We start from the raw sequence: 18753 nt of genomic DNA, 5'->3' as shown, positions 1-18753 counted from the left end.
CCCTGGACTTGAAGGGAGCAGGGAGCTGCAGGGAGCTGCTTTGCCTTTAAAACATGTTTCTCCTTTTCTCATCCAAGGAAACACAATATCCTTGGTGGAGATCATCTCCTTCCTGCTTTGAATCCGGGGACGATCCAGGGAGAAATTCATATGAATTGCATTTCTCAATGACATCTGATTCACAGGATAAAAACGTGGAGCTTAGAAGTTGATATTCATTGCTGCTGTTTTCTGAGGCATCGAGAAGCAATTTGCTCTCTCTCCCAATGCATACAAATCTGAATATATTAAGAAAGAGGGTGTATCAAAGTGCTGTGTTAGCAGAAACGGCCGAGAAAATGCCCCACTGGTTAAGGAAAATCATTTCAGAGGAGATCTCCTTCTCTGCTTCTGAATACTTGATTTCGATGTTTCATACTCTATTTTCTTTTAACTGGGGGAGGGGGAGTTTTAATCAAACTGTAGATGTTTCATGGTTTGTTATAGTGTGTAAGCTCTTAGATCACAGCAGGTATAAATTCAATATATATAGATAAGTGTGTGTGTGTGTGTGTTCCAGCATAACTCTGGAATGCCTGGGCCGCTGAAAAATTCCAACCAAACTTGGTACACAGATCACTTACTATCTGGAAACAAATATTGCAGGGGTAAGACACCCAAAACACCCCTCAGTGTGTTTGTGTGTGTTTCTGTCTGTCTGTCTGTCTGTGTGGGTTCCAGCATAACTCTGGAACTCCTGGGCCGCTGAAATGAAAAGGAATGAATTATATCTATAGTGTCAAACCACTGTTGATGTTTCGTGGTTTGTTATACTATATAAGCTCTTAGATCGCAGCAGGTATAAATGCAATAAGTGAATTATTTTGAATTGGCCTCAGAGCAGATGTCGGGATTGAAACTGGCGCGGTTGATCCAACCGAGGGAAAGGTGATTTCGTTGTGATTTTCTTGGTCTTTGTTGCCCACGTTTCCTTTTGGATTTTGGGAAGATGACGGGGTCTTGCCTTCCACTGGATTTCTATCCATTGGATAGAATTGGAATGGGGTTCAGAAGCAGGAGAATTATACACAGGAATGGGTAAAATCGATTGATTACATACAGAATAAATATCATACTAGGAAGTACTATGTAGCCTTTAGGTAAGAATGTTTAGATTGACAGATGATCAGAGTAAATAATACATGGGATGCTTGGAATTGTTAGAGTGGTGTATAGCGGAAGTCAGGGGGGTGGGTTTGATTGGGAGGTGGGGGAGGGTTAGGGTGGAGGGTGGGGAAATATATATGCATAATTAATCTAGAAGATGGGATTAATGAGATATTGCTACTTTAAGAGAAACCTATATTATGATTTATATATGTTTAATTAATTTAGAAGATGGGGTTAATGGGTTATTGTTACTTTAAGAGAAACTTATATTATGATTGTTGGGCGGTGAGGGGGTACAATATTTGAATGAGAAATTTATTTTAAGATGGGGGGAGGGGAGGGGGTACAGTATTTGTATGTGATTTACATTATATGGCGGGGGGGGGGTAAAAAGGGGGAAAATTTGTTTGTATAAAACTTTTTCAATTAAAAAAAAAGAAGAATTGGAATGGGGTTGCTTGGAAAAAGATGCTTTTCAAAAGAGGTGATGTAAAACGCTGCCATTCGGGATTCTGTTCTGCTTCCTGAGCTGTTCAACACAGGTGGTCCTCCTTGACTTACAACAGCTCATTGAGTGACCGTTCGAAGTTCCAACAGCACAAGGGGCAAATGACGTCTGAACATTTTTCACAGTTACGACCATTGCAGCATCCTCATGGTCACATGATCCAAATTCAGACACTTTGCAACCAACTTATATTGATGATGGTTGCAGTCAAGGGTGGGATTCAGCCGGTTCGGATCAGTTCAGGTGAACCGGTAACTCTGATGATCAGGTTGGCCCGCCCATCCACCCCCATGCCAGCGCTTTACTTACCATATTTTTTGGAGTATAAGATGCACCTTTTTCCACCCAAAAAAGGTTCAAAATCTGGGGGCGTCTTATACACTGAATACAGCATTTTTGGCTCCCGAAACCCCGCTCCCTTTGCAAAAAATGGCTTTTGGCTCATTTTTGCCCTAGCCCCCAGGAACACCCGACAAGCCTCCCAAAACCTCTGCATGCCCCCCTCTTTGTTTTGCAAAAAATGAGACGTGCGGAGGGTTTTGGAGGCCTGCAGAGTGCAAACACTTTTTTAAAAAATTTACCTCTTCAGAATCATGGTGTGTCTTAGACTCCAGTGCATCTTGTAGTCTGAAAAATGCGGTAGCTTCTACCTGAAGAAAAATATAAAGCAAAGCCTCAACTACCCAAAGATTCCTCTTTGCAAACAGCTTACCTTAGAAATGTTTAGGAGTTTTTCAGAAAGAGAAGACAAGGAATGTTGGAGTGTACGCAGAAGCGAATGGTGCCTCCATCCCTAAGTGAAAGGATTTAATTAAATTTCCAACAAATTAATTAGTGCGCTTATCTCAAAAGGCTGCTTCCAATCAATGCAATCTGGGGGACGAAATGAAAGTTCGCCCTGTCATCAAAGATCAAAGCTACGAGGGAGGAAAAAAAGCGAGGTCGAGAAATGAAACTTCTGTCAACTGTTGAAAGAAAGCGATTGAAGCTTTGGTGATTTTTCTGCCTTGTGGACCCCATCTACAAAATTGGCTTGACACTGAAAAGATCCCGGGGGAAGCTTTAAAGCAGTAACTTTACGTTCCCATTAATGACATAGCATGGAGACCGTTCATCTTTTCTTCAAATTATAAACCATTAGGGAGAAGAAGAAGAAAGGAGAAACAAAATTGGAATCTTTGGTGGTTCATTGAAGCCTTGACATAATGTCACTCTCTCTATATATCTGTCTCTTTTTCTTCTTGTCTTTGATTTGAAGCAGCAGCTGAGTTGAAGGCCAGACTTCTACAGTGTGATTTTTGGGCCAAACCTAGGAGCGATTCCTAATTCTGTGCAAGTGTTGAAATAGGGCAGGATTTGTTGGGATGAAGAAAGGAAAGCTGGAAAGGGAGAAGGGGAAGATGCTTCCAGTTCACATGAGTAAAGGTTCCCCTCACACATATGTGCTAGTCTTTCCCAGCTCGTAGTTCTAACTATTAGCCCCTCCCCTGCTGTCATATGACTGCATTTCAGCCACCGCATTTATGGACGCTCACATGATCACATTTTAAGGCAGTTTTGCCAACAATTGGTATTAATTTCAGGTTTGGGGCAAAGCTGCATTGTGGCAAACCATTGGTTTGCTTAATGACCACTACAAAAAGGTCATAAAATTGGGCTGGTCGTGTGACTGACTCGCTTTTTACAACTGTAATAATTGATAACCAAGATGGACAGGCGCCCATTATGGTCATAACCTGAGGACTACCTGCATGTGTGAATTGGGGAGGCAGAACAAAGCAGAAGTCTAACCCAAGGATCTCCAAACTTGCGCGACTTGAAGAATTTCAAGATCACATGAAGAGTTAATACCACTTTATAATGCCTTGGTAAGGCCACACTTGGAATACTGCATTCAGTTTTGGTCACCACGATGTAGAAAAGATGTGGAGAATCTAGAAAGAGTGCAAAGAAGGGCAACAAAGATGATTAGGGGACAGGAGGCTGAAACATATGAAGAACGGCTGCAGGAACTGGGTATGTCTAGTTTAATAGAAAGAAGGACTAGGGGATACATGATAGCACTCTTCCAATATCTCAGGGGTTGCCCCAAAGAAGAGGGAGTCAAGCTATTCTCCAAGGCACCTGAGGGTAGAACAAGAAGCAATGGGTGGAAACTAATCAAGGAGAGAAGCAACTTAGAACTGAGGAGAAATTTCCTGACAGTGAGAAAAATGAATCAGTGGAACAGAAGTTGCCTCCAGAAGTTGTGAATGCCCCAACACTGGAAGTCTTTAAGAAGATGTTGGATAGCCATTTGTCTGAAATGGTATAGGGTTTCCTGCCTAGGCAGGGGTTTGGACTAGAAGACCTCCAAGGTCCCTTCCAACTCTGCTATTGTATTGTATTGTAATTTGTGGACTTCAACTCCCAGAATTCTTCCGCCGGACTGGCTGAGGAATTCTGGGAGTTCAAGTCTTCAAATGGAGACCTCCTGTTCTGATTGCACTTAGCATCCCAAATAGGTCAAGTGCTCTTTTGAAAAGCAAATCCGATTCTACAGAAGGAAGGAGGGGAAATATGGCGTTGGGTTGGCTTCCTGCTTCTCGATCATGTTAGCAGATACAGAAATATGTGCTATTTTGCATATCTATAAATTGCAACACTTGTTAAGTGCCGTTCTGGGCTCTGGTTCAAAATGCTTCCTTGAGCAATCAGCCGAGAGTGGAGACAACTGTGAATTATTGCTCTCCAAAGACAGGAGAAAAACAGTGAGCCAAAGTGGGAAGCTGGTTGGCACAAAGGAAGATTCCACTACACAGGCCACTCATGTCTGCATTCACACAATGCTTCGGACCAGCGGTCACGAACTGGGGGTCTGTGGACCACGGGTGGTTCCTGAGAAAAGTTTGGTGGTCCGCAGAAAAATTATTTGCATTTTTTATATTGCACTAAATACTATTTATCTTCATTTTTTAAAAAAAAATCGTATTCGTGGTCCGCAGAATTTATAATTATGAATTTAGTGGTCCCTGAGGTCCGAAAGGTTGGTGACCCCTGCTTGGGATCATTAATTCATCCAATGTTTCCTCTTCTTCTCCTGCTCGTTCCACTTTCTCCTCCCTTCTCCCTTTTTTCGACACTACTGCCGCTCTCTCTGGTACCTGTCAAAGGTCCTAGATGTGATGGCCCGCCAGAAGATCTGAGAGCAGATCCGGACAGAGAGGAGGTTGGTGAGACACATGGGCCCATCCTGGAGTCTGGGGAAGGTTCTGACGAGGGCTTTGCATCGTAGGCAGAGATGGGGCCAGAGTTGTATGCCAGTTATCAGCTGCCTTCGGAATCGGAGATCAGTGGGGCAGAAGAACAGCCGGAGCCTGTTCCCAGTGTGCGCATGCACAGAGCTGCCAGGAGAAGGGAACATCTAAAGAACAGGGGTCGACTTGGGAATAAGGCCACAAGTGGACGATGAATGGCTCTTCCCATAGGGAATAAAGAGGAGCGAAAGGGGAGTGGAGTTTGCAGGAGGCAATTCGTTCAATTTATTAGGGTGAAGACCTGTTCCTGACTTCTTGCCAAGTAACTGCTGCTACAGCTTGGAGTTTGGAAGATATCGGCCTGGCAGCTCTCCAAGCCTGATCAAGGTCTGTAGTTGTGAAATCTCATGAAAGACTGTTGGCCGGGACTTTGCTGGAGAGGAATTCCCTTTAACCTAAATAAAAGGGGTTTTATCGGGACGAGGAATCAGCTTCGTGCTTTTGGGAAGCCTGGGTTGGAACACTAGCTTTCCCCCCAAAAAAAACAAATGGACTCAGGTGAGAACTAACCCGGTATAATCATTTCCTGGGTTCACACCATTGATGGAACCACAATTGAAGTAGCAGGTTGAGTTTGTCTGGGAGTGTGAACCCAGCTTTCTACGACAGTGTTGCTAGGTCTCTTACTCAGTTGTGGACCAGCCAGAGGGGAAAATGAGTGTCAGAGAGAATGATAGTGAATCAAGTTACTATAAAAGAAGGGCTAAGGCAGGGGTCAGCAACCTGCAGCTCTGGAGCCGCATGTGGCTCTCCCATCCCTCTGCTGCAGCTCCCTGTCGCTCAAAATATGTGCCACAACCACCAATGTGTGACACCCACCGGCATGCAATTTATTGAGCCTTTTGATCCCCGGTAGGCCAACCATGGATAAATCCAAGAAAAGAAATGTTTTGGAAGAAAGCGGAATGTTTAATTCAACTGCTTTTTTGGCCGCTCGGGAAATAGTCAGGCACGGGAAGAGTTTTGTGTCTCCCGATGTTTTCTTTTTGTGGGAAACGGGTCCCAATGGCTCTTGGAGTGTTTAAGGTTACCGACCCCCGGGCTAAGTTATGGGAGCCTCAAGTATTCTGGCCGGTTCTTTCCTGGAAACCCGCTGAGAAAAACAAACTTTTGGGTAAAATAAAGAGAGAGTGCAATTCAGCAGCGAAAAGAGAGCCCCCCCCCTCCTTTGGCTGAAGAGCAAAGATTTGAACAATTAAATGAATTAAGGGAGTTGTGTCAATGTAACCCCAGGAAGTGCCAGAAATGGAATAAAAATTCTCTCCTTCCCCTCTTCCGTCCTAAAGATGGTGCCTTTGTTTGCGTTGCTTTAATTTGCGGAGTCAAGCTATAAAGCTGTCGCAGTCTCTTTCTCCTTTATTTACTCTTATTTTGCAGCAGTAATTGTTTGGAGGCCTCATTAAAAATTGAATCCAAATGCTCTTGAAAGGGGGAAGCGCTTAAGTGCTTGATTTCCATACAGCCCGCAGTCTACGCCAACGTTGTGTTTGTGTTTGTGTTTCATTCTGCTTCTTTTGGCAGCGATCTTCGGGGGATTAAAGAGCGACGGGATTGCATTTGCTCCTTGTTCAATTGTGGTTTGTTGAAAGGGGGTATGACTGAGCAGAGGTACACCTGCCTGGGCTCACATGGCAGAATAACAGAGTTGGAAGGGACCCTGGAGGTCTTCTAGTCCAACCCACTCCTCAGGCAGGAAACTCTATACCAGAGTAGAAGTTTGAGGGTTTCCCACACAAGTAAGGTGAGAAAAATAGGATGCCCACATAATATTTGTGGCATAGGGTCGAACTATGAGGTCCTTGGTGTTCTCTGAGGGCCAAGGACCCTATAGTACTAGGTCTATTAACCCTAATCATTCCCTTTTAATGACCTTATAATCCCATGTGGGGTGGAGTCTGGGCAACTGAATAGAGCCAAGTGTTTACTGGCCGGATGCTCTTCCTGTTGCCAACGCAGAGTTTTGTTCAGCAGATATATTCTCAATGTGCCCAGAGATAAATATCTGCTTCTACCTAGGATCGAACTCACAGTCTCCTGATTGTGAGGCAAGAGCTTCACCTCTAGGCCACCACACCACTCACCTATTAACCCTAATACTCACCCTAATTCAATGGTGCCGGGATGTAGTCCGAGAGGGAATCTACCAAGGATACCACACAAAAGGAGTCCAAAAAAGCATGGGGAAGGAATAATCCTGCTTATTACATCTGAAGTATTATTTTTCTTAGGGTTTTTCTGAACTCTACCCCGCATCAATCTCTGAGCTAGGTGTTGTAGCCTGCCAGCAGCCAGTGGAGCTGGCAGGAGATTCGGACAGTGAGGAGGTTGGAGAGGAACACGGGCCAGTCCTGGAGTCTGGGGAAGGCTCTGATAAGGGCTCTGTGTCGGAGGCAGAGAGGGGGCCAGGGCCGTATGCCAGTTATCAGCTGCCTTCAGAGTCAGACATCAGTGAGGCAGAAGAACAGCTGGAGCCTGTTCCCAGTGTGCGCATGCGCAGAGCTGCCAGATGAAGGGAACAGCTAGAGAACAGGGGTCGAACTTGGGAGTAAGGTCACAGGTGGAGGATGAATGGCCCCTCCCAGAGGAAATAAAAGAGGAGCGAAAGGGGAGTGGAGTTTGCAGGAGAACATTAGTTCCCTTAATTGGTTTGTGACTCTCCAAGACTCCTTGCCAAGTTTTGCAGCTATCGGCCTGGCAGCTCTCCAAGCCAGATAAGGTCTGTGACCGTAAATCCTCCCTTGAAAGACTTTGCTGGATGTGAATGAGCAGAATTCACAACTAATTAATAAAAGGGATTTTTGTCGGGACCAGGAGTTTGCTTCATGCTCTTGGGAAGCCTCAGTCAGAACAGTAGGTGTGATGTGTCTTCCAAACAGCATCAACAGGTAGATTACCAGAAGCAGTGTCTTTCTGGGGTGTCTCCCAGCTGGTTGAACAACCCTCCCACCAGAGGTTCAAGTGCTACTGTGCATGAACATCTTTCCCCCAAGTGATCCAACACAATATGCATTCATCATTAAATCAAGGCCCTCCTCTGCTGGCCACTTACCATAATTTTCAGAGTATAAGATGCACTTTTTTCCCTCAAGAGGCTGAAAATCAGGGCGTGTCACTGAATACAGCAGACAGAAAATCAGAGTGTATACACTGAATGCAGCATTTTTTGCCTCCCGAAACCCCGCCCCCTTCACCAAAATGGCATAGCATTGCATAGCCTTTAGGAGCCTTGCAGAGTGCTCCCCAGCCCCCAGGAGCACTCTATAAGCCTCCTAAAGGCTATGCATGCCCCCCCTTTTTTTTTTTACAAAAAATGGGGCCATTTTTGTCAAAAATGGACCGTTTTTTTGCTCATTTTTGGCCCCCCACCCCCAGGAGCACTCTACAAGCCTCCCAAAGGCTATTCATGCCCTTTTTTTAATTAAAAAAAAAAACCATCTGCAGAGCGTAAAAACCTTTTTTAAAAAATTGCCTCTTCAAAACCTCGGTGCGGCTTATGCTCTGAAAAATACAGTAGTTTTCCAGTTCGACATATTATTTCCTTGCCTTATTTCTGATTCTGCTGCGCCTTATTGCAACCCATCAGGACTCCTCCCTGATTCCAGCTGCAGAGATCCCGAATAAATAAAACATGGACTTCCCCAACTCCCTGTTTACAACATCCCCCGCGGCAGAGTTTCCACCGGTCTAGAAGTACAGGTGTCTTACGAACGTGGTTTATTTATGAGAGCAGTGTTTGTTTTCCTTTCTTTTCCTTTTTTGAAAAGGTGGGGCAAAAATTGCACCGAAAGCAATTTTTGCAATTGCACCAAGTCTAGAGGGAGACGGGATTGTGTGTGTGTGTGTGTGTGTCAAGGTAGGTCCACACAAGAATTCCTTAGTGTAGTTTCCAGTCGGCCCTTCTAACAGAAGCAGTGCAGATGGTTGTGGCATCTTCCGTTCAGATGCTTTCCGACATCACTTTTAAAAACAGGAGGAGAAACGGCAGAACGCTTCAGGCGAAGAGATGTTTGACAGAATAGCTTCTGGCTACGTCTCTCCTTTCCTTTCTTTCCTTTTTTGGAACACCCCCACTCTTTCAGGGTTTTCTTACCCCTCCATCTGTGTTGCTTTGTAACATGTGTAGGTAAGGGTTTGATGAGAAGCGGTTCAGCAGCAGAGCTTCACACTAGGAGAAGAGCTTGAGTGGGGGGGAGCAAGAATTATCAGTCTGAAGCTGCCCTTTGCTGACACCTCCTCTCCTCTCCTTTCGCTCCTCTCCTTTCTCTCCTCTCCTCTCCTCTCTCTCCTCTCCTCTCCTCTCCTCTCCTCTCTCTCCTCTCCTCTCTCTCCTCTCCTCTCCTCTCTCTCCTCTCCTCTCTCTCCTCTCCTTTCTCTCCTTTCTCTCCTCTTCTCTCTCTCTCCTCTCCTCTCCTCTCCCTTCTCTCCTCTCCTACTCTCCTCTCCTTTCTCTCCTCTCCCTTCTCTCTCCTCTGCTCCTCTCCTTTCTCTCCTCTCCTTTCCTCTCCCTCCTTTCCCTTCTCTCCTCTCCTCCTCTCCTTTTCTCTCCCTCCTCTCCTCTCCTCTCCTCTCCTTTCTCTCCTCTCCTTTCCTCCCCCTTCTCTCCCTTGTCTGCTCTCCTCCTCTCCTCTCCTTTCTCTCCTCTCCTTTCCTCTCCCTCTTCTCCTCCCCTTTCTCTCCTCTCCTTTCCTCCCCCTTCTCCCCCTTGTCTGCTCTCCTCCTCACCTCTCCTCTCCCTCCTCTCCTTTCTCTCCTCTCCTACTCTCTGTTCTCTCCTCTCCTTTACTCTCCCTTCTCTCCTCTCCTCTGCTTCTTTCCTCCTCTCCTTTCTTTCCTCTCCTTTCTCTCCTTTCCTTTCTCTCTTCTCCTCTCCTTCTCTCCTCTCCTTTCTCTCCTCTCCTCTCCTCTCCTCTCCTTTCTCTCCCCTCCTCTCCTTTCTCTCCTCTCCTCCTTTCCTTTCTCTCCTCCTCTCCTGTCTCTCTCCTCCCCTCCTCTCCTTTTTTTCCTCTCCTCTCCTCCTCCCCTTTCTCTCTTCTCCTTTCTCTCCTCTTCTCTTCCATTCATTCTCTCCTCTTCCCTCTCCTCCTGTCTCCCCTACCCTTCTGTCTCCCCTCCCTGCCTCACGGTAAACGAGAACTGCAGCAAAAAATACCTTGTGAATATATTTCTAAAGCAGATCCTCTTCCAAACACGTCGAACAAGAACCTGTTAGATGGACGTTGCCGGACAACGTCTCTCCCTAGGCTTGAAAGCTTCAACACTGGGAGAACTCGCAATATTTTGGCTGCTAGGAGACTCCCTAATTCGTACAATGCTGGCTACTGATGCTGGGATGGAGGAAAAGAAGAAGGGTCAGCCCAAAATTTTTCGGTCACCGTGGTAACCTTCTTTTTTTCCCCCCTCCAGAGACTTTCAGGTTTCTTCGGAAAGGCAAGCGAGTGTATGGAAATTTCTAACAAGGTCCAAGGGAGATATGCAAATCAATATCTGCCAGGCTGATAACATTGCTATTAATTATCCTGAAGGTCTGGTTTGGCTTTGGTGAATGAGCAGCAAAAAGGATCCTTGCCCTCCTGAGAGGCTGACTCATGCGCTAAGGCTCTTAATAAAATTAACTGGAATTAATTAAGCAGTTCCACTGTCACTCTTTAAATTGTAATCCCATATCATAAAGGCATCAGATTGAGTTTGCAATACAAGCTGCTCCCAGGAGAGACCCTGGTTCTCAATTCAGATGTAATCCAACTCTCCCTTCTGCCTTTCTCAAAGACTGTCCTGTCCAGGCTTGATTAAATCATTATTAATAAATTGTAGGCCTCCTCTTTGACCCATCATAAAAGGCCGTAAATCAAGGATGGGATTTTTTTTTTCAGGAGGACGTGACAGAGATGTTCTCCTTGGCATTGCTAATAGGGCTGGTAAAGAGCACTTTATGGGCCTCTCAAGAGCTCTTCAAGGATTAAGTTGAGCAGTCTGCGGTTTGTTGGGTTTGGCATGGATTCGAGCAGGGATGGGATTCAGCTGGTTCAGACTGGTTCGGGCGAACTGGATGCTAATTTTGCATCTGGTTCATCAAACCGGTTGTTGCAAGGACCGGCTGGCCTTCCCCACCCCATCCCCTCCCCTCCCAGGAGTCTCCATGCCGCCTGTTCATCACATCTCACCTCATACATCCCTGCGACCAATCCGCTCTCACAGGGAGGGACTCCTCCGGGTGCCGTCCACTAAGCAGTGCCAACGGGCGGCGCCCAGGAGTAGAGCCTTCTCTGTGATGGGCCCAACCCTCTGGAATGACCTCCCCCCCCCCCCGATATTAGAACTACTACCGACCTCCGCTCCTTCCGACAGAAGCTTAAGACCCACCTGTTCCAATTAGCTGGCTTAACTGATTTATAGTCCCATTTTAACCTCCTGGCAAACATCTTATTGGGTAGTTTTTAAGGGTAATTTTAATGTTTATTTGTATTTTAATTTAAATATTGTACAGTCCATATCCTACCTCCTCCGTTTACCTATTTGTATATTTAAGTATATCTATATTTTGTATTCATACTGTTTTAATATGACTGTACACCGCCCCGAGTCCTGTTTAGGAAAGGGTGCGGTTTATAAATTAAAGATTATTATTATTATTATTATTATTATTATTATTATTATTATTATTATTATTATTATTATTATTATTATGCCAGGTAACTGCAAAAAAACAGGACTTCCTGAAGTTCCGGAAGTCCAGAAATGGGCCCATTTCCAGCTTTCGGAGGGCCTCCGGAGGCTGGGGGAGGACGTTTACGCGCTCCTGGAGGCTCAGTGAAAGCCTCCAGAGCCTGGTGAGGGTGAAAAATGGGCCTACCAGAAGTTCCGGAAGTTTGGAAATGGGCCTATTTCCAGCTTCCGGAGGGCCTCCGGAGGCTGGGGGAGGATGTTTTTGCCCTACCGAAGGCTCGAGGAAACTCTCTGGAACCTGAGGAGGGTGAAAACGCACCCCCTGCCTGCCGTGAGGAGGCCGAGGAGGCCATGCCCCCCATGCAACTGGGCAGAGAACTGGTTGCTACAAGTTTTCAATCCCACCCCTGAGTTCGAGACACGAAGAGTGGCTTAAAAATGAGGACTTGGTGCAATGTCTGAACTCAGCTAGGTTTGATTGGAGATATCGGCCTGGCAGCTCTCCACGCCAGATAAGGTCTGTGACCGTAAATCCTCCCTGGATGTGAATGAGCAGAATTCACAGTCGATTAATAAAAGGGTTTTTTTTTTTTGGTCGGGACAAGGAGTTTGCTTCCTGCTCTTGGGAAGCCTCGGTCGGAATGGTAGCGTGGATTTTACTAGCCGTGGAAAATGAAACATGGAAAGCGGCTCAGTATCTCTTTATTAAGTTATTGCCCTGCCCATCTCACTCTCGATGGAAGTTGAAGGAGGATTTTTATTGTGCTGCGCAGGGAAGCAGTCATCTGTGTATGCTTGGCCTGCCTCAGCTGGTGAGCTATTGATGTTTTGCTGCATTTAATTATGATCAATGAACTCGTGCGCAAACAAAGAATCCGAAACAGTCAAGCATCAAGGTGATACCCTTGGGATTGTGAACGGGAAGAGTAAGGGCTGGAGAACAAATTGATTGTAGTTTTAATACACATTCAAACCAATCGGCTCAAGGCGTAGCAGGAGCATCTCCCAGAAGACGTTGAACATGGCTAGCTTTGATCCTGGTTAGGCTTCAGAAAACCTTACACTACGTTTCTCGTCTTCTTTCAGAGAGAGGGCTGTCGCCAAGCATAAATTTGAGAAGATCAAGCGTGGCCGTTATGAATGATGGTTTTTGTTATGTTACAGAAGTGGGGTTCAACCATAAATGGTGCCTGAAAAACTCAGAGCTTTGGATAACTCAGGAAGGAGAAAAAAGGAGGAAGAGGAGGAGAAGGCCGAGGGATGGGCTGCTACAGGTTTGCCCTGGTTCAGGAGAACCCGTAGCTAATGTTATGGCTGGCTCGGAGAACCTCCAAATCTCACCCCTGGCTGGGCTTGACCCAGGTTTCCCAAGAGCAGGAAGCAAACTCCTGGTCCTGACAAAAACCCCTTTTATTAATTGAGTGAATTCTGCTCATTCACCTCCAGCAAAGTCTTTCAAGGGAGGATTTACAGTCACAGACCTTCTCGGGCTTGGAGAGCTGCCAGGGTGATATCTGCAAAACTTGGCAAGGAGCCTCGGAGAGTCACGAACCAATTAAGTGAACTAATTGTCTCTTGCAAACTCCATTCCCCTTTTCCTCCTCTTTTGTTTCCTATGGGAGGGCTATTCATCCTCCACCTGTGGCCTTACTCCCAAGTTGACCCTTGTTCCTTAGCTGTTCCCTTCGTCTGGCAACTCTGTACACGCGCACCCTGGGAACAGGCTCCAGCTGTTCGTCCGCCTCACTGATGTCTGACTCTGAAGGCAGCTGATAACTGGCATACGGCCCTGGCCCCCTCTCTGCCTCTGACACAGAGCCCTCTTCCGAGCCTTCCCCAGACTCCAGGAGTGCCCATGCTCCTCCCCAACCCTCCTCACTGTCCGAATCTGCTGCCACCTCCGCTGGAGGGCCACAATAAGATTGAGGTGATTGTATATACCTATGTGTCTTCACTCTGCTATTCGGCAAGACCGTGTCATGAGGAACACCAAAAAGAAGGGAGCCTCTCCCACCCCTTACCCACTTCCCGCAAGGAGGGGGCTTGCCAATCAACTTGACCTTGTAATTCCATCCTGGGATGTCAACATGCCAGCTAGGAGGGAGACCTGACAGATGGAAATCAAAGGGCTGTCGATACGGGCTCTTTCCCCTTCATCGCTTGATTGTTTGGGGAATTGGGAGAGTCATAAATAAAGGTCAGGGATTAAATTTCTCCGAGTGGAGACAAATGAGTTCTTTTAGCAACCTCCTGAAGTGAGAAATGGCAAGGTGGCCGGGCGGTTAGGCTGGCGGTAATTGGAGGGCGGAGAAGGAGTTCAGGTGATGAACTACTGTAAGGTAGACAAGTCCTTAAAGAGAGTCACTTCTTCAACAGAATTGCAGGAAGAGACCCAGGACAGTTATTTATCTGTGCGCTGTTTTGCATTCCCCCCCCCCCCGGGCTGCTTCTCTCCGGGCACTTGACCAAGAAAATCCAATCCTTAATGAAATCATGGGAAAACCAGGCTTAAATCCTGGAAGAAAAACACTGAAGTAGGAATAAAACAACCCCTGAAAGCTTGGTCACTCATTCCCCCTCCCCCCTTATAATTATTTTATCGGGAAAGAATAACAGACAAAGAACAAGGGGGTTTGTGGGAGTGGGAGGTTTGAAATAGCTTTATCTTCTAGAACTGATGGAGTTATGGATTTTACTGTGGGATCTTCAGTTGTGATATTGATGATCGTTTAAAACAGTTTCACCTCCTCAGGAACTCCTATGCCATTCTGGACTTGATGGGACTCATATACGTGATCATAGAAAGAAGAACAGAATAACAGAACAGAATAATAGAGTCGGAAGCAGAGGTCCAGTATCATAATTTTCTTCTTCTTCTTCTTCTTCTTCTTCTTCTTCTTCTTCTTCTTCTTCTTCTTCTTCTTCTTCTTCTTCTTCTTCTTCTTCTTCTTCCTTCTTCCTTCTTCCTTCTTCCTTCTTCCTTCTTCTTCCTTCTTCCTTCTTCCTTCTTCTTCCTCCTTCTTCTTCCTCCTTCTTCTTTTTCTTCTTCTTTTTCTTCTTCTTCTTCTTCTTCTTCTTCTTCTTCTTCTTCTTCTTCTTCTTCTTCTTCTTCTTCATCTATCTATCTATCTATCTATCTATCTATCTATCTATCTATTATTATATTTAAAAGACTGTATGTATGTATGTACTGTATGCATGTATGTTCCAGCATAACTCTGGAGCACCTCGAACAATTTCAACCAAACTTGGTACATGGATGACTTACCCTCTGGAAACAAATACTGGAGGGGGTAAGACACTCCTGGTGTGTGTGTGTGTGTGTTCCAGCATAACTCTGGAACGCCTGGGCCGTTAAGGAGAGCCTGACCCAGTCCCAATTTCCACTACCGGTTCACCCAAACCAGTGCAATCTGGTAGCAACCCACCTCTGCATCCATCCATCCATCCATCCACTTACCTACCTATCATTATCTATCTATCTATCTATCTATCTATCTATCTATCTATCTATCTATCTATCTATCTATCTATCTATCTATCTATCTATATCATCTATTACCTTTATCTCTCTGTCTCTCTTTACTTCTTTATCTGTGTTTCTCTTTCTCTTTATCTCTATCATCTCTATGTATAATTGTATCTTTATCTCTCTGTCTCCATTTATCTATCTATCTATCTATCTATCTATCTATCTATCTATCTATCTATCTATCTATCTATCTATCTATCTATCTATCTATCATCTATTACCTTTATCTCTCTGTGTAATCTCTCTTTACTTCTTTATCTGTGTTTCTTTCTCTCTATCTCTATCATCTCTCTCTATGTATAATTGTATCTTTATATCTCTGTCCATTTTATCTATCTATCTATCTATCTATCTATCTATCTATCTATCTATCTATCTATCTATCTATGTATCACCTTTATCTTTCTGTCTAATCTCTCTTTACTTCTTTATCTGTGTCTCTCTTTCTCTCTATCTCTATCATCTCTATCTCTCTATGTGTAATTGTATCTTTATATCTCTGCCTCCATCCATTCATCTATCTTATCTATCTATCTATCTATCTATCTATCTATCTATCTATCTATCTATCTATCTATCTATCTATCATCTATTACCTTTATCTCTCTGTGTAATCTCTCTTTACTTCTTTATCTGTGTTTCTTTCTCTCTATCTATATCATCTCTCTCTATGTATAATTGTATCTTTATATCTCTGTCCATCTATTTTATCTATCTATCTATCTATCTATCTATCTATCTATCTATCTATCTATCTATCTATCTATCTATCTATCTATCTATCCATGTATCACCTTTATCTTTCTGTCTAATCTCTCTTTACTTCTTTATCTGTGTTTCTCTTTCTCTCTATCTCTATCATCTCTATCTCTCTATGTGTAATTGTATCTTTATACCTCTGTCTCCATCCATCCATCCATCCATCCATCCATCCATCCATCCATCCGAAATTCTAGAAGCCAGCATCCAGTTTAGCATCCAGTTATTTGTTTTTTAAACCGTTGTCGTTTCGAAAACTTCAGCAAAACTTTGTTTGCTTCCGCAAGTCATCTTTTTTTTTTTTCCTTCCCCATTTTAATCCTCTCGGAAGCTTCTTCCCCACTCGCTGAGTGTTTTTTTCCCTGGCAGCAGCTGAACCCACGGGGGAAGGCAACCCCTGCCTCGGCTTTTAAGAACTCCCGACGCCTCCAAAAGCGTCCCACTCAACGATTTCTAAAGGCAGCTTGCCTTCCCTGGGGCCTTGATGGCGCCTTATCCCCTGACACTGCCAGGCGACTGACAGCTTTCCCGCTGGGCTGCTACTTTCCAGAGGTTGTGGGGCTGCCAGTTCTGGTTGTCACTCAGTCCCCAGGAACAGCAGGGATCGCCTCTAATGAGCAGAAAAACAGATGAGCAATTTAATCTCTTAATATACTTATTGGAGGGGGCGTCATTTTAACTGCTGGAGGGCTGCAAGACGGCAGCCCTAACCCTTCGAATGGTTGAGGCTAATAGTTGTGTTCCACTCTGCTCTTTCAAAGAGAATTTCTTCCCCCACCGTTTCCCCCGGTCCATCCTTTGTGGGGGCAAAAAAATAGTTTGTTTTTATTTATTTATCGACTTTATGTCGCTGTTTGCCATTTCATGCTTGGAACTCTGGGCAGTGCGCACCCAATTAAAATGCAAAGCTAAGCAATCCTCCTAATTAAAACCAAGCCATTAACATACAGTAAAAACAGTTTTAAAAACTATAATTGCCAAAAAGACAGAGGCGAGGGCACGCTAAACGTACAGAGCAGGCCGCTCTTTCGACTGTCGAGAGGAAAAACTTTTGCTGTTTTTCCAAAATTCTCCTCAGGATGCATTAGATTTCTGCTTTTATTTTTCTGAGGAGGAACAAGGTTTTGGAGGGGTTTTAATGTTAATATTTTCTTATTATAGCCCCAAAGCTGGAGAGATTGTTGTTGTTGTTTTTAAGTTGGGCTCACTGTCTGGTCTGGAAAATAAAATAAAAGGTGAGGAAAAAAGTTTCCCTTTGGAGAAACCATCCTCTGGATTTTCATAAGTGGAATATTCAAATCCAGCAAAAAAGAACATGACAACTTCGCTCCTGAAATGCCACAATGTACAAAATCAGCAGGGACGTGGTGGCTCAGTGGCTAAGATGCTGAGCTTGTCGATCAGAAAGGTCGGCAGTTTGGCGGTTTGAATCCCTAGCGCCGTGTAACGGAGTGAGCTCCCGTTACTTGTCCCAGATTCTGCCAACCTAGCAGTTCGAAAGCACGTAAATATGCAAGTAGAAAGATAGGGACCACCTTTGGTGAGAAGGGAACAGTGTTCCGTGCGCCTTCGGCATTTAGTCATGCCGGCCACAGGACTACGGAGACGTCTTTGGACAGCGCTGGCTCTTCGGCTTTGAAATGGAGATGAGCACCGCCCCCTAGAGTCGGGAACGACTAGCACACATGTGTGATGGGAACCTTTACCTTACCTTACAAATCTTGTAAGGTTGGCCTTTATATCATCCCCATAGCAACCTCTCTAGACAGATATTAGGTACATACTTGTTTTTTTAAAAAAATATGGTAATATTCCTTCTTTCTCTTGCAACACAACACAACACAAGGGAGGGCTTTTCCTGAATTTCAAGTGATTTTGGAAATAACTTTCCAAGGGTGGGCTCTAAATTAGCCTATACATCATGCTATTGGCAGTTTCTCCCATGGTCTTCATTGGATCGATCTGGGCACAGCGCGTTGGAAATGTTTTGTAGCTAATTAGTAAGAACAAGCTTAGGTGGATAGGATGAAATGTGGAGATGAAGGCTCAAAATGCCCACAGAAGTATTCTGCAATAAATGCATACATGAGATCACAACTCCCATCATTCCCTGCTGGCGTGAGCTATAGTAGGTAGATGATGGATGCAGAGTGCAACTACCTAGAGGATTTGATATCAATCGTTTGCACATTGATGTATGTGGATAACAGTACCCATCATTCTCAGACACCAGGCCCAGAGATCAAAAAGGAAGCTTGGACATTTTGTGAGGAAAAAGAAACTATTCTGGGAAATATGGATTATTCCTATCGTGATTCTTGTGAATATGGATAATTGTAATTGAATGGTCAAGTCATTGTTAGGAATTCACACTTTATTGTGAGGTAATGAGGCTAGGAAAAAGTGCCATTCTGGGAATGGAATATTCTGAAAATGACTGGAATGTTCCAGAAGAAGACATGGAACGTTCTGGAATAGTCCAGAATATTCTATTTCTCCTTCTTGGGACAGTCCAATGCTTTTCTAGAAGTTAATTTTCCAGACCAGATGTTGTTTGTGGTCTTCAAGTTATTCTACCCTTCCTTACTCAAACTCATAATGGCGTCTGTGTTTTTGACTGCACAGGACATCCTCGACTTACAACCATTACTTAGTGATCATTCAAAGTTATAACAGACTTCCCAACCCAATTCTGTAACTGGTGGAAGTGTTCTTGGTGGTTCCCATGATTGGGCTGTTTAATGTTTTGATTGTGAGGGGACCTTGGTGCTCTCTGAGCTTGCTTGTTTTCTTGAAGATGTTTCATTACCCTAACGAGGTAACATCATCAGTGCTAGTCAATGTTT

Source organism: Natrix helvetica (genome assembly GCF_964273705.1).
Source record: "Natrix helvetica genome assembly, chromosome: 13".
NCBI lineage: Eukaryota > Metazoa > Chordata > Lepidosauria > Squamata > Natricidae > Natrix > Natrix helvetica.
The sequence above is the reverse complement of the archived record's forward strand: the minus strand, read 5'-3'. Positions refer to the sequence as shown.